Source organism: Oncorhynchus kisutch, linkage group LG11 (assembly GCF_002021735.2).
Source record: "Oncorhynchus kisutch isolate 150728-3 linkage group LG11, Okis_V2, whole genome shotgun sequence".
Lineage (NCBI taxonomy): Eukaryota > Metazoa > Chordata > Actinopteri > Salmoniformes > Salmonidae > Oncorhynchus > Oncorhynchus kisutch.
In genome coordinates, this window is record NC_034184.2 from 52,339,427 (window position 1) to 52,353,056 (window position 13,630).

Here is a 13,630-nt window from a genome sequence, read left to right on the forward strand (position 1 = left end):
CTTCTAAAATGTGAGATGTGGGTTTTCATAAGATAGGGCTGCTCAATCAGGGGCCCGCCCTGTGACGGGACATGGGCTATAAAACTTTTCAAACACGCCCTCCTCTCCCTTCCTATATAAGCCCTTGACGATATAGGACGACGGTCCTATGTCAGAATGGTTCAGATAATAACTACGGACGAAGCCAATGTCAGCGTGAGCTATGGTCGTACTTCTTCATTTCACAAAGGAATAACCTCAACCTATTTCCAAATATTGGTGACATCCAGTGGAAGCGGTCGGAACCGCAAACAAGTGCCTTAGAAATCTAGTTCCCCAATGAAAACTCATTGAATTGACATTGACCTAAAAAAAAATCTGAACGGTTAGTCCTCAGGGTTTTGCCTGCTACATAAGTTCTGTTATACTCACAGACATGATTCAAACAGTTTTAGAACATTCAGAGTGTTTTCTATCCAAATCTAGTAATAATATGCATATCTTATATTCTCGGCATGAGTAGCAGGAAGTTGAAATATGGCGCGCTATTTATCCAAAAGTGAAAATGCTGCCCCCTATCCCAAATTAACCTCTCTACGGTATGTGGGACGCTATTGTCCCATCTGGCCAACATCCAGTGAGATTGCAGATCACCAAATCAAATACAGAAATACCCATTATAAAAATTCAGAAAATATTCAACTATTTTACAATGGTTTAAAGATGAACTTAGTAGAAGAGTTACAAAAATAGTTGTAACTGTGTAAAAATAGTCAGAAATAGAGATAAAATTAATCCCTTACCTTTGATGATCTTCATATGGTGACTCAGAAGACATTCATTTATTATTCAATAAATGTTCCTTTTATTTAAAGTCTCTCTTTATATTCGAAAAACTCTGTTTTGTTCCAGTGTTTTTTTTCAGTAATCAACAGGCACAAACACAGTCACAACAGGCAGACAGCAAATCCAAATTGTATCCGTAAAGTTCATAGAAACATGTCAAACGATGTTTATATTCAATCCTCAGGTTGTGTATAGCCTAAATAATCTATAATATTTAAACCGGAGAATAATGTTGTCAATATAAAAGGTAAACAAGAAAGGCACTCGACACGACAGGGTCCACTTATTCAGACTGCTCTTACTCCCTAATTTTTCAGAATACAAGCCTGAAACAATTTCTAAAGACTGTTGACATCTAGTGGAAGGCATAGGAACAGCAAATAGAGTCCTAAATCAATGAATACTGTAATGGCATTGAATAGAAAACTACAACAACAACAAAGAATCCTACTTCCTGAATGGATTTTTCTCAGGTTTTCGCCTGCCAAATCAGTTCTGTTATACTCACAGACATTATTTTCACAGGTTTTGATACTTTAGAGTGTTTTCTAACCAAATCTACTAATTATATGCATATCCTATCTTCTGGGCCTGAGTAGAAAGCTGTTTAATTTGGGCATGCTTTTCATCCAAAATTCCAAATGCTGCCCCCTACCCTAGAGAAGTTAAAATCACCTATGTTCTCAGTGCCCTTCTTGTATCTATAACACTGGTACTCATCAGGAGTTAAAGTGAACCGAGGTGGGTTGGCCGAGTACTTAAATCTGGCCAACACAATCCCTGTAAAGTTATTTGCTTTCCGAGGGAATTTTTTTATGTTTACATTAAATCCTACATCTTGACCATCTTTGACTCCTTATTCTGTAAGTCACTCATCCTTGATGGTCAGTGTATAATATAGTTTATCTCTTACTTCTTATCAATGATGCAGCTCAGAATCACTAATCTTCCCAAAAACCGCCAACCCTCTCCTGCCCTTAATTGGTCTGCTAGGTATTGAAGATGTATGATAACAACACCCTAAAGATTGATTCTATACATAGTTTGAAATGTTTCTAAGACCTGTAATATAATTATTTGAATTTCTTGTCTGAAGTTATGCGGGACCGGCATGAGCGTTTGGATTTGTATACCTAACGCGCTAACAAAAGTAGCTACTTGGACATAAATTATGGACATTATCGAACAAATCAAACATTTAATGTGGAACTGGGATTCCTGGGAGTGCATTCTGATGAAGATCATCAAAAGGTAAGTGAATATTTATAATGTTAGTTCTGATTTCTGTTGACTCCAACATGGCGGATATATTTATTTGTTTTCTGAGCGCCGTTCTCAGATTATTACATGATTTGCTTTTTCCTTAAGCTTTTTTGAAATCTGACATAGCGGTTGCTTTAACACCTTCCTCTGCTTTTCTGCTTGTCAAAAGATGGAGACCGTTTATTCAGTATGGAACATGCTTTACAGCAGTTTTACTAACTGCAATACCACGTGTTTTTCAAACTTTCCCAAACAACTGTTGTTTTGACCCCTTTCGCAAACATTTTAGAGAAAAAAGGCTTGCCTATAAAAAATCCTCCCCTACTTGTCGGAATTCAAATCGGGGCTACCAATCTGTAACTAGAGCTGTTTTCATAACCAATCGCCTGTCTTTCAAGCATCTGTAAATCATGTCAGAAGTTAGCAGATTCATTCACTTCCAAACAACTTTCATTTTGACCGCTAAACCAAAGAGTTAGACAAAAGGATTTAGATTTATCACCTTCCTCTACTTCTCTGCGTGTCAAAAGCGGAGAAGGTTTATTCAGTATGGAACTTGCTTTACAGTAGACTTACTAACTGCAATACCACGTGTTTTTCAAACTTTCCCAAACAACTGCCGTTTTGACCCCTTTCGCAAAACATTTTAGAGAAAAAAAGCAGATTCATTCACTTCCAATAAAGTTTCAGTTTGACCACTAAACCAAAGAGTTAGACAAAGGGATTTTGATTTAACACCTTCCTCTACTTCTCTGATTGTCAAAAGCAGAGCCGGTTTATTCAGTATGGAACATGCTCTACATCAGTTTTGCTAACTGCAATACAACGTTTTTTTTTCAAACATTACCAAACAACTGCCGCTTTGACCCCTTTCGCAAAAGTTTAGAGAAAAAAAGGATGAAATTAAAAATCTTCCCCAACGTCTCTGCTTTTCAAATATGATGTCGGATTTCAATTCGGGGCTAGCAATCTGTAACTAGAGCCGTTTTCGTAACCCATCGCCTCTCTTTCAAGTGTCTGTAAATCATGCCAGCAGCAAGGCAATTTATTACTTTCCCAAACAACTATCGTTTTGACCACTAAACAAACAGTTACACAAACATACTTTGGCATAAAATCTTCCTCTACTTCTCAAGGGCAGAAACGCTTTAAAAATTGGGTCGTCCTCTACTTCTATGATTGTCAAAAGCGGAGCCGGTTTATTCAGTATGGAACATGCTCTACATCAGTTTTACTAACTGCAATACCACGTGTTTTTCAAACATTACCCCTTTTGCAACATTTTACAGTAGAAAAATCTATATGCAGCATGTGCAAATGAGGTAGGATAAAGAGGTAAGGCAATACATAGGCCATGTTGGCAAAGTAATTACAATATAGCAATTAAACACTGGAATGGTAGGGTGTGCAGAAGATGAATGCGCAAGTTGAGATATTGGGGTGCAAAGGAGCAAGATAAATAAATAAATAAATACAGTATGGGGATGAGGTAGATTGGATGGGCTATTTACAGATGAGCTATATACAGGTGCAGTGATCTGTGAGCTGCTCTGGTGGGTGCTTAAACTAGTGAGGGAGGTAAGGGTCTCCAGCTTCAGAGATTTTTGCAGTTCATTCCAGTCATTGGCAGCAGAGAACTGGAAGGAGAGGCGGTCAAAGGAGGAATTGGCTTTGGGGGTGACCAGTGAGATATACCTGCTGGAGCGTGTGCTACGGGTGGGTGCTGCTATGGTGACCAGTGAGGTGAGATAAGGCGGGGCTTTAGCTAGCAGAAACTTGTAGATGACCTGGAGCCAGTGGGTTTGGCGACGAGTATGAAGCGAGGGCCAGCCAACGAGATCATACAGGTCGCAGTGGTGGGTAGTATATGGGGCATTGTTGACAAAACGGATGGCACTGTGATAGACTGAATCCAATTTGTTGTGAGTAGAGTGTTGGAGGCTATTTTGTAAATGACATTGCCGAAGTCGAGGATCGGTAGAATGGTAAGTTTTATGAGGGTATGTTTGGCAGCATGAGTGAAGGATGCTTTGTTGCAAAATAGGAAGCCAATTCTAGATGTAATTTTGGATTGGAGCTGTTTAATGAGTCTGGAAGGAGAGTTTACAGTCTAACCAGACACCTAGGTATTTGTATTTGTCCACATATTCTAAGTCAGAACCGTCCAGAGTAGTGATGCTGGATAGGCGGGCAGGTGCGGGCAGCGACAATCGGTTGAAGAGCATGCATTTAGTTTTACTTGCATTTAAGAGCAATTGGAGGCCACGAAAGGAGAGTTGTCCAACGAAGGGCCAGAGATATACAAATCAAATCAAATGTTATTTGTCACATACACATGGTTAGCAGATGTTAATGCGAGTGTAGCGAAATGCTTGTGCTTCTAGTTCCGACAATGCAGTAATAACCAACAAGTAATCTAGCTAATTCCAAAACTACTACCTTATAGACACAAGTGTAAGGGGATAAAGAATATGTACATAAAGATATATGAATGAGTGATGGTACAGAGCGGCATAGGCAAGATAGAAGTAGATGGTATTGAGTACAGTATATACATATGAGATGAGTATGTAAACAAAGTGGCATAGTTAAAGTGGCTAGTGATACATGTATTACATAAAGATGCAGTAGATGATAGAGTACAGTATATATGTATACATATGAGATGAATAATGTAGGGTATGTAAACATTATATTAGGTAGCATTGTTTAAAGTGGCTAGTGATATATACAGAATGGTGTCGTCTGCGTAGAGGTGGATCAAAGAATCACCTGCAGCGAGAGCGACATCATTGATGTGTACAGTACATTCGATATGGACTGAAGCTGTCTGGTAAGGCTTGCCATGAGCACCAGCTGCCTGATAATGTTTTGCAGCTTTTTGGAACATCAGCTGCTTACTCATTTAAGTCAGATCCCTCAGTTGCTGAACCTGCCATAGAGAGCCTTGACCAAAATGACGATGACCCACTCTTTCTGTGGAGCCAGCACAGCCTGTGTGTGTGGAGGGGGGTCTGGAAAAAACAACAATTAACCTGAATTAGGACCTGACTAGTTACCATAATTTTCTCACATTGCCATTGACAGTTTTTCTATTGTCTCTTTTTGGTCCATTTAGAGTGTATACAAAAAAATGTAAACAATGTTATGGTTAAAAATGTTCATGTTGACTTGTTGTAGGCTCCTACGCGGACCATAATGGTAAAAACCAAACCAAATGAAGAAAACAACACAAAAAAATGAAATTATAAAACTAAGTAACTCCACCAGTGCTTTTGCCAGTCCCAAGCCTGGATAAAGGAGAGTTGGAATTGTGACATGAGTAGCAGGAAGTTGAAATATGGCGCGCTATTTATCCAAAAGTGAAAATGCTGCCCCCTATCCCAAATTAACCTCTCTACGGTATGTGGGACGCTATTGTCCCATCTGGCCAACATCCAGTGAGATTGCAGATCACCAAATCAAATACAGAAATACCCATTATAAAAATTCAGAAAATATTCAACTATTTTACAATGGTTTAAAGATGAACTTAGTAGAAGAGTTACAAAAATAGTTGTAACTGTGTAAAAATAGTCAGAAATAGAGATAAAATTAATCCCTTACCTTTGATGATCTTCATATGGTGACTCAGAAGACATTCATTTATTATTCAATAAATGTTCCTTTTATTTAAAGTCTCTCTTTATATTCGAAAAACTCTGTTTTGTTCCAGTGTTTTTTTTCAGTAATCAACAGGCACAAACACAGTCACAACAGGCAGACAGCAAATCCAAATTGTATCCGTAAAGTTCATAGAAACATGTCAAACGATGTTTATATTCAATCCTCAGGTTGTGTATAGCCTAAATAATCTATAATATTTAAACCGGAGAATAATGTTGTCAATATAAAAGGTAAACAAGAAAGGCACTCGACACGACAGGGTCCACTTATTCAGACTGCTCTTACTCCCTAATTTTTCAGAATACAAGCCTGAAACAATTTCTAAAGACTGTTGACATCTAGTGGAAGGCATAGGAACAGCAAATAGAGTCCTAAATCAATGAATACTGTAATGGCATTGAATAGAAAACTACAACAACAACAAAGAATCCTACTTCCTGAATTGATTTTTCTCAGGTTTTCGCCTGCCAAATCAGTTCTGTTATACTCACAGACATTATTTTCACAGGTTTTGATACTTTAGAGTGTTTTCTAACCAAATCTACTAATTATATGCATATCCTATCTTCTGGGCCTGAGTAGAAAGCTGTTTAATTTGGGCATGCTTTTCATCCAAAATTCCAAATGCTGCCCCCTACCCTAGAGAAGTTAAAATCACCTATGTTCTCAGTGCCCTTCTTGTATCTATAACACTGGTACTCATCAGGAGTTAAAGTGAACCGAGGTGGGTTGGCCGAGTACTTAAATCTGGCCAACACAATCCCTGTAAAGTTATTTGCTTTCCGAGGGAATTTTTTTATGTTTACATTAAATCCTACATCTTGACCATCTTTGACTCCTTATTCTGTAAGTCACTCATCCTTGATGGTCAGTGTATAATATAGTTTATCTCTTACTTCTTATCAATGATGCAGCTCAGAATCACTAATCTTCCCAAAAACCGCCAACCCTCTCCTGCCCTTAATTGGTCTGCTAGGTATTGAAGATGTATGATAACAACACCCTAAAGATTGATTCTATACATAGTTTGAAATGTTTCTAAGACCTGTAATATAATTATTTGAATTTCTTGTCTGAAGTTATGCGGGACCGGCATGAGCGTTTGGATTTGTATACCTAACGCGCTAACAAAAGTAGCTACTTGGACATAAATGATGGACATTATCGAACAAATCAAACATTTAATGTGGAACTGGGATTCCTGGGAGTGCATTCTGATGAAGATCATCAAAAGGTAAGTGAATATTTATAATGTTAGTTCTGATTTCTGTTGACTCCAACATGGCGGATATATTTATTTGTTTTCTGAGCGCCGTTCTCAGATTATTACATGATTTGCTTTTTCCTTAAGCTTTTTTGAAATCTGACATAGCGGTTGCTTTAACACCTTCCTCTGCTTTTCTGCTTGTCAAAAGATGGAGACCGTTTATTCAGTATGGAACATGCTTTACAGCAGTTTTACTAACTGCAATACCACGTGTTTTTCAAACTTTCCCAAACAACTGTTGTTTTGACCCCTTTCGCAAACATTTTAGAGAAAAAAGGCTTGCCTATAAAAAATCCTCCCCTACTTGTCGGAATTCAAATCGGGGCTACCAATCTGTAACTAGAGCTGTTTTCATAACCAATCGCCTGTCTTTCAAGCATCTGTAAATCATGTCAGAAGTTAGCAGATTCATTCACTTCCAAACAACTTTCATTTTGACCGCTAAACCAAAGAGTTAGACAAAAGGATTTAGATTTATCACCTTCCTCTACTTCTCTGCGTGTCAAAAGCGGAGAAGGTTTATTCAGTATGGAACTTGCTTTACAGTAGACTTACTAACTGCAATACCACGTGTTTTTCAAACTTTCCCAAACAACTGCCGTTTTGACCCCTTTCGCAAAACATTTTAGAGAAAAAAAGCAGATTCATTCACTTCCAATAAAGTTTCAGTTTGACCACTAAACCAAAGAGTTAGACAAAGGGATTTTGATTTAACACCTTCCTCTACTTCTCTGATTGTCAAAAGCAGAGCCGGTTTATTCAGTATGGAACATGCTCTACATCAGTTTTGCTAACTGCAATACAACGTTTTTTTTTCAAACATTACCAAACAACTGCCGCTTTGACCCCTTTCGCAAAAGTTTAGAGAAAAAAAGGATGAAATTAAAAATCTTCCCCAACGTCTCTGCTTTTCAAATATGATGTCGGATTTCAATTCGGGGCTAGCAATCTGTAACTAGAGCCGTTTTCGTAACCCATCGCCTCTCTTTCAAGTGTCTGTAAATCATGCCAGCAGCAAGGCAATTTATTACTTTCCCAAACAACTATCGTTTTGACCACTAAACAAACAGTTACACAAACATACTTTGGCATAAAATCTTCCTCTACTTCTCAAGGGCAGAAACGCTTTAAAAATTGGGTCGTCCTCTACTTCTATGATTGTCAAAAGCGGAGCCGGTTTATTCAGTATGGAACATGCTCTACATCAGTTTTACTAACTGCAATACCACGTGTTTTTCAAACATTACCCCTTTTGCAACATTTTACAGTAGAAAAATCTATATGCAGCATGTGCAAATGAGGTAGGATAAAGAGGTAAGGCAATACATAGGCCATGTTGGCAAAGTAATTACAATATAGCAATTAAACACTGGAATGGTAGGGTGTGCAGAAGATGAATGCGCAAGTTGAGATATTGGGGTGCAAAGGAGCAAGATAAATAAATAAATAAATACAGTATGGGGATGAGGTAGATTGGATGGGCTATTTACAGATGAGCTATATACAGGTGCAGTGATCTGTGAGCTGCTCTGGTGGGTGCTTAAACTAGTGAGGGAGGTAAGGGTCTCCAGCTTCAGAGATTTTTGCAGTTCATTCCAGTCATTGGCAGCAGAGAACTGGAAGGAGAGGCGGTCAAAGGAGGAATTGGCTTTGGGGGTGACCAGTGAGATATACCTGCTGGAGCGTGTGCTACGGGTGGGTGCTGCTATGGTGACCAGTGAGGTGAGATAAGGCGGGGCTTTAGCTAGCAGAAACTTGTAGATGACCTGGAGCCAGTGGGTTTGGCGACGAGTATGAAGCGAGGGCCAGCCAACGAGATCATACAGGTCGCAGTGGTGGGTAGTATATGGGGCATTGTTGACAAAACGGATGGCACTGTGATAGACTGAATCCAATTTGTTGTGAGTAGAGTGTTGGAGGCTATTTTGTAAATGACATTGCCGAAGTCGAGGATCGGTAGAATGGTAAGTTTTATGAGGGTATGTTTGGCAGCATGAGTGAAGGATGCTTTGTTGCAAAATAGGAAGCCAATTCTAGATGTAATTTTGGATTGGAGCTGTTTAATGAGTCTGGAAGGAGAGTTTACAGTCTAACCAGACACCTAGGTATTTGTATTTGTCCACATATTCTAAGTCAGAACCGTCCAGAGTAGTGATGCTGGATAGGCGGGCAGGTGCGGGCAGCGACAATCGGTTGAAGAGCATGCATTTAGTTTTACTTGCATTTAAGAGCAATTGGAGGCCACGAAAGGAGAGTTGTCCAACGAAGGGCCAGAGATATACAAATCAAATCAAATGTTATTTGTCACATACACATGGTTAGCAGATGTTAATGCGAGTGTAGCGAAATGCTTGTGCTTCTAGTTCCGACAATGCAGTAATAACCAACAAGTAATCTAGCTAATTCCAAAACTACTACCTTATAGACACAAGTGTAAGGGGATAAAGAATATGTACATAAAGATATATGAATGAGTGATGGTACAGAGCGGCATAGGCAAGATAGAAGTAGATGGTATTGAGTACAGTATATACATATGAGATGAGTATGTAAACAAAGTGGCATAGTTAAAGTGGCTAGTGATACATGTATTACATAAAGATGCAGTAGATGATAGAGTACAGTATATATGTATACATATGAGATGAATAATGTAGGGTATGTAAACATTATATTAGGTAGCATTGTTTAAAGTGGCTAGTGATATATACAGAATGGTGTCGTCTGCGTAGAGGTGGATCAAAGAATCACCTGCAGCGAGAGCGACATCATTGATGTGTACAGTACATTCGATATGGACTGAAGCTGTCTGGTAAGGCTTGCCATGAGCACCAGCTGCCTGATAATGTTTTGCAGCTTTTTGGAACATCAGCTGCTTACTCATTTAAGTCAGATCCCTCAGTTGCTGAACCTGCCATAGAGAGCCTTGACCAAAATGACGATGACCCACTCTTTCTGTGGAGCCAGCACAGCCTGTGTGTGTGGAGGGGGGTCTGGAAAAAACAACAATTAACCTGAATTAGGACCTGACTAGTTACCATAATTTTCTCACATTGCCATTGACAGTTTTTCTATTGTCTCTTTTTGGTCCATTTAGAGTGTATACAAAAAAATGTAAACAATGTTATGGTTAAAAATGTTCATGTTGACTTGTTGTAGGCTCCTACGCGGACCATAATGGTAAAAACCAAACCAAATGAAGAAAACAACACAAAAAAATGAAATTATAAAACTAAGTAACTCCACCAGTGCTTTTGCCAGTCCCAAGCCTGGATAAAGGAGAGTTGGAATTGTGACATAACAAGAATTGACAGAAGAAAGTTCATTTGTAGTTCTAAACATATTTAGGGTGTTTTTTTACTAACTTTTTGTCTCTCCCATGACATTATTCCTCTCTCCTACAGCGTCCATCACAATTACATGGCAAATTAGGTGATGTCATTTAGTGACTTCTTGCGACTTTTAGGACAGCCAATAGCTACTTTCCTTACCGAGTTGGCAACACTGCATGTGACAAATACAATTTGATTTGATTGATTTGATCATATTGAGGCTACAGTTTGTTTACATTTACATTGCTTACAAACTAGTAAAACAAGCTCAACAGTTGAACTAGGTTCATGAGGCATCTACAAGTTATATTCTTGAAGAATCAATGAGCATATCATTCATTTAAAAGTCGATAAATGGATGTAGCAACTGCAGATTGTCCCTTCAAGACTTGAAATCACCAAGATCTTCCTTTGCACAACGTCACATTTGTGATTAGCCTGTCCAGCACGGTGTTAAAGCTAGCAAGACCATCCCTCCTCTGAGATCATAGCTTCCGACTTAAGTAGCTGAATGTATCCTCGTGTCTCCTCCCCCCATAGAAAATGACTGGTTTCCAGTAGTTTGATTGCTAGAGATAGTGCCTAGTATAACTGATCCGTTAGTGTTTGTTCTTAAACATTTTAATTACACTATCCCGCCACAAGTCCCACTTCTTCGCTCGAGGAAGGCAGTCTTGCCGTGGTTTGGTATAATCTTTAGGGCTCTATCAAATCTGTGTTCCGGAGATTGTGGAAGGAAACGGAATACAAACATTAAAACAGAATTCAACAGTGTTAAAAAATGTATTGGACTTGGGCAAATGAATAACTTTTATACTAAATTAATAAGACGTGAACAAAATTCATCAGTGATTCGTATTTTCCTGCAACTTTCTGAAATAGCACAGGAATGCCCCCAGATGTATGTGGTGCGAGGTTATGTCCACACTTTGTGTAGCCGTTATCGATGATGCTAATGATAACCGTCTTCTGGTAGAGATGGGAAGGCTTTCCCAAAAACCTTCTCAATTAAATGTTACTACAAAGTAGCCTACAGTATGCCTACCTGGCAGAATTATATGATTATTTGCATCAATCCAGTGGCCATTTGTTTAGCAAACTCTACAATCACGAGTGCTAGACATTTTGAGAGCGAAAAAATAAAAATAATAATAATAATAATAAAAAAGGGGAAAAACTGAAACCAAAACGAATTTGGGAAAAAAATGAGAAGAGAAAAAAAAAAGTAGATTTTATAGGGCCCTACATTTTGGAAAATTGGTAGTGGGCACCAATATTGACAATTCGATAGGAATCAAATATTTTGATAGCAATATGAGCAAGGCATGTCGTGATATTGGTTAATTCTTGCCAAAAAAACATACATGGCATACATGACTAAGCATACATGACTAAAACCCTCTCACAGACCTTGTTACAGGCTTAGAATAGTCATTCCTCCATTAAAAGTTGCAGCGTACTGTGGCGCAGCTTGCACGGTGCCGCAGAATTCTATGGCATGTTATTTAAGTATGAACCAATGGTACTATTAATGGTAGTTAGTGCTTGTTTGACCACCAGAGGGCAAGTGCTAGCTTGACCACCAAAGGGCATCTTTGAGAAGCATTTGATAGCGTTCAATAATGGCTGTACTTGAGAATGCAGGCACGCGGGAGATCGGGGTTCAATTCCCCAAAATGGAGGAAAAGTAGGCTGTCCTTGTAAATAAGAATGTGTCCTTAACTGATTCCATGTGTTATTTCATAGCTGTGATGTCTTCACTATTATTCTACAATGTAGAAAATAGTAAAAATAAAGATAAACCTTGGAATGAGTAGATGTGTCCAAACTTTTGACTGGTACTTTCTTAATTAATTGGATTAATATTATGGTGTTTCTATTCCAAGGAAAATGAAAAACCCTGTGTTTCCGTTAGGATGGAACAGAAAATATGTACAACGTGGCGGTCGGGAGTACAGTGCCTGGCTATTTAGCAAAAAAATAAAAAATCTCCTGCGGGCACGTGGGAGACCGGGGTTCAATTCCCCGACGGGGAGTAAGGAGTAGGCTGTCCTTGTAAATAAAAATTGGTTCTTAACTGACTTGCCAAGTTAAATAAAGGTTACACTAAGAGCGTAACATTTCTACACCCTCATTATCTAATTCTAGTCTAACCAACACCCAAACGGAGATTCAGTGAAAATAAAAATCTCATTGATTTATCAAGACTAGTCCCCAATGCTTGTCTCAGAGCATCCCGAAACGGTGCTAAAATAGTTGTAGGCAAATTCAAATCCTATTGCTTCTAACTTCAATATGCTCTTTAAATAAATAAGACCTACACCACTTTTAACAGCACATTACTCAACACTACTGTAGGCTTACAGTATATTGAAAAATATGACGTGACTCTCCGCCAAAAATGACAGAGAATATTTCTGTAATTCAGTCATATTTATTCCCATAGTAATTCGTTATGGATCCATAACTAAATAAACATTGGCTGTTTGAAAGAGTATTTTTATGCTTTCATTAATAAAATAATGATAAAGATGTCATTATTAGTTACATTGTTTTAGTTTGAATGTGCAGACTGGCACTAAGAACAGAGGGAACATGTCCTTAGTCAGCGCCATTATTAGTGCAATGACCCCTGAAGTGGTGCCAGTGGGTCCACCCCCTCCCCTATGGGCTAGGTCAGTCTTCTGTGTGGGGCTCTGCGGCCCATCCCGTGCCCTTGTGCCTTGAACCCTGTGCGCTTTCAGTGGATACAGCTGGAGAACTGCAAGGCAGCCCATTGTGCGCCACTCGGAAGCCATGACCAATATATTGTCCTGCTAATAACAGGGTTAATAATACATCTGTGAGATATCCAATGGGCTTTTATTTAATTCTAAATTAATAATCACTTTGTTCAGAAAACAACAATATTTTTTATATGATTTCGTCTTCAAATAACATAAAATGAGTGAGAAAAATGCAATTCTTCAAAATGGGGTGAGACAGTTAATAATTTGTAAAGAAAGCCAGTTTGTTATTTAGAATGATTTATGTTTTTAGAGGGAGAGAAACCAAAAACCTTCAGTCATCTCATGGGTCTCCCAGTCGAGGCCAGCACATGTATTGAACCAGCATCTGTAGCGTCATAGCTATGCAGCGTCTTAGACCGTTGCACTACTTAGGCGCTGTACAATGTGATTGGTCGGGAGTGGCCTACAGTAAGAACAAAATAAAATTATAAAAACCTTAGTGTAACAACAGTTTTCGTAAGTAATACTGAAGTCGTGCACAATTATCA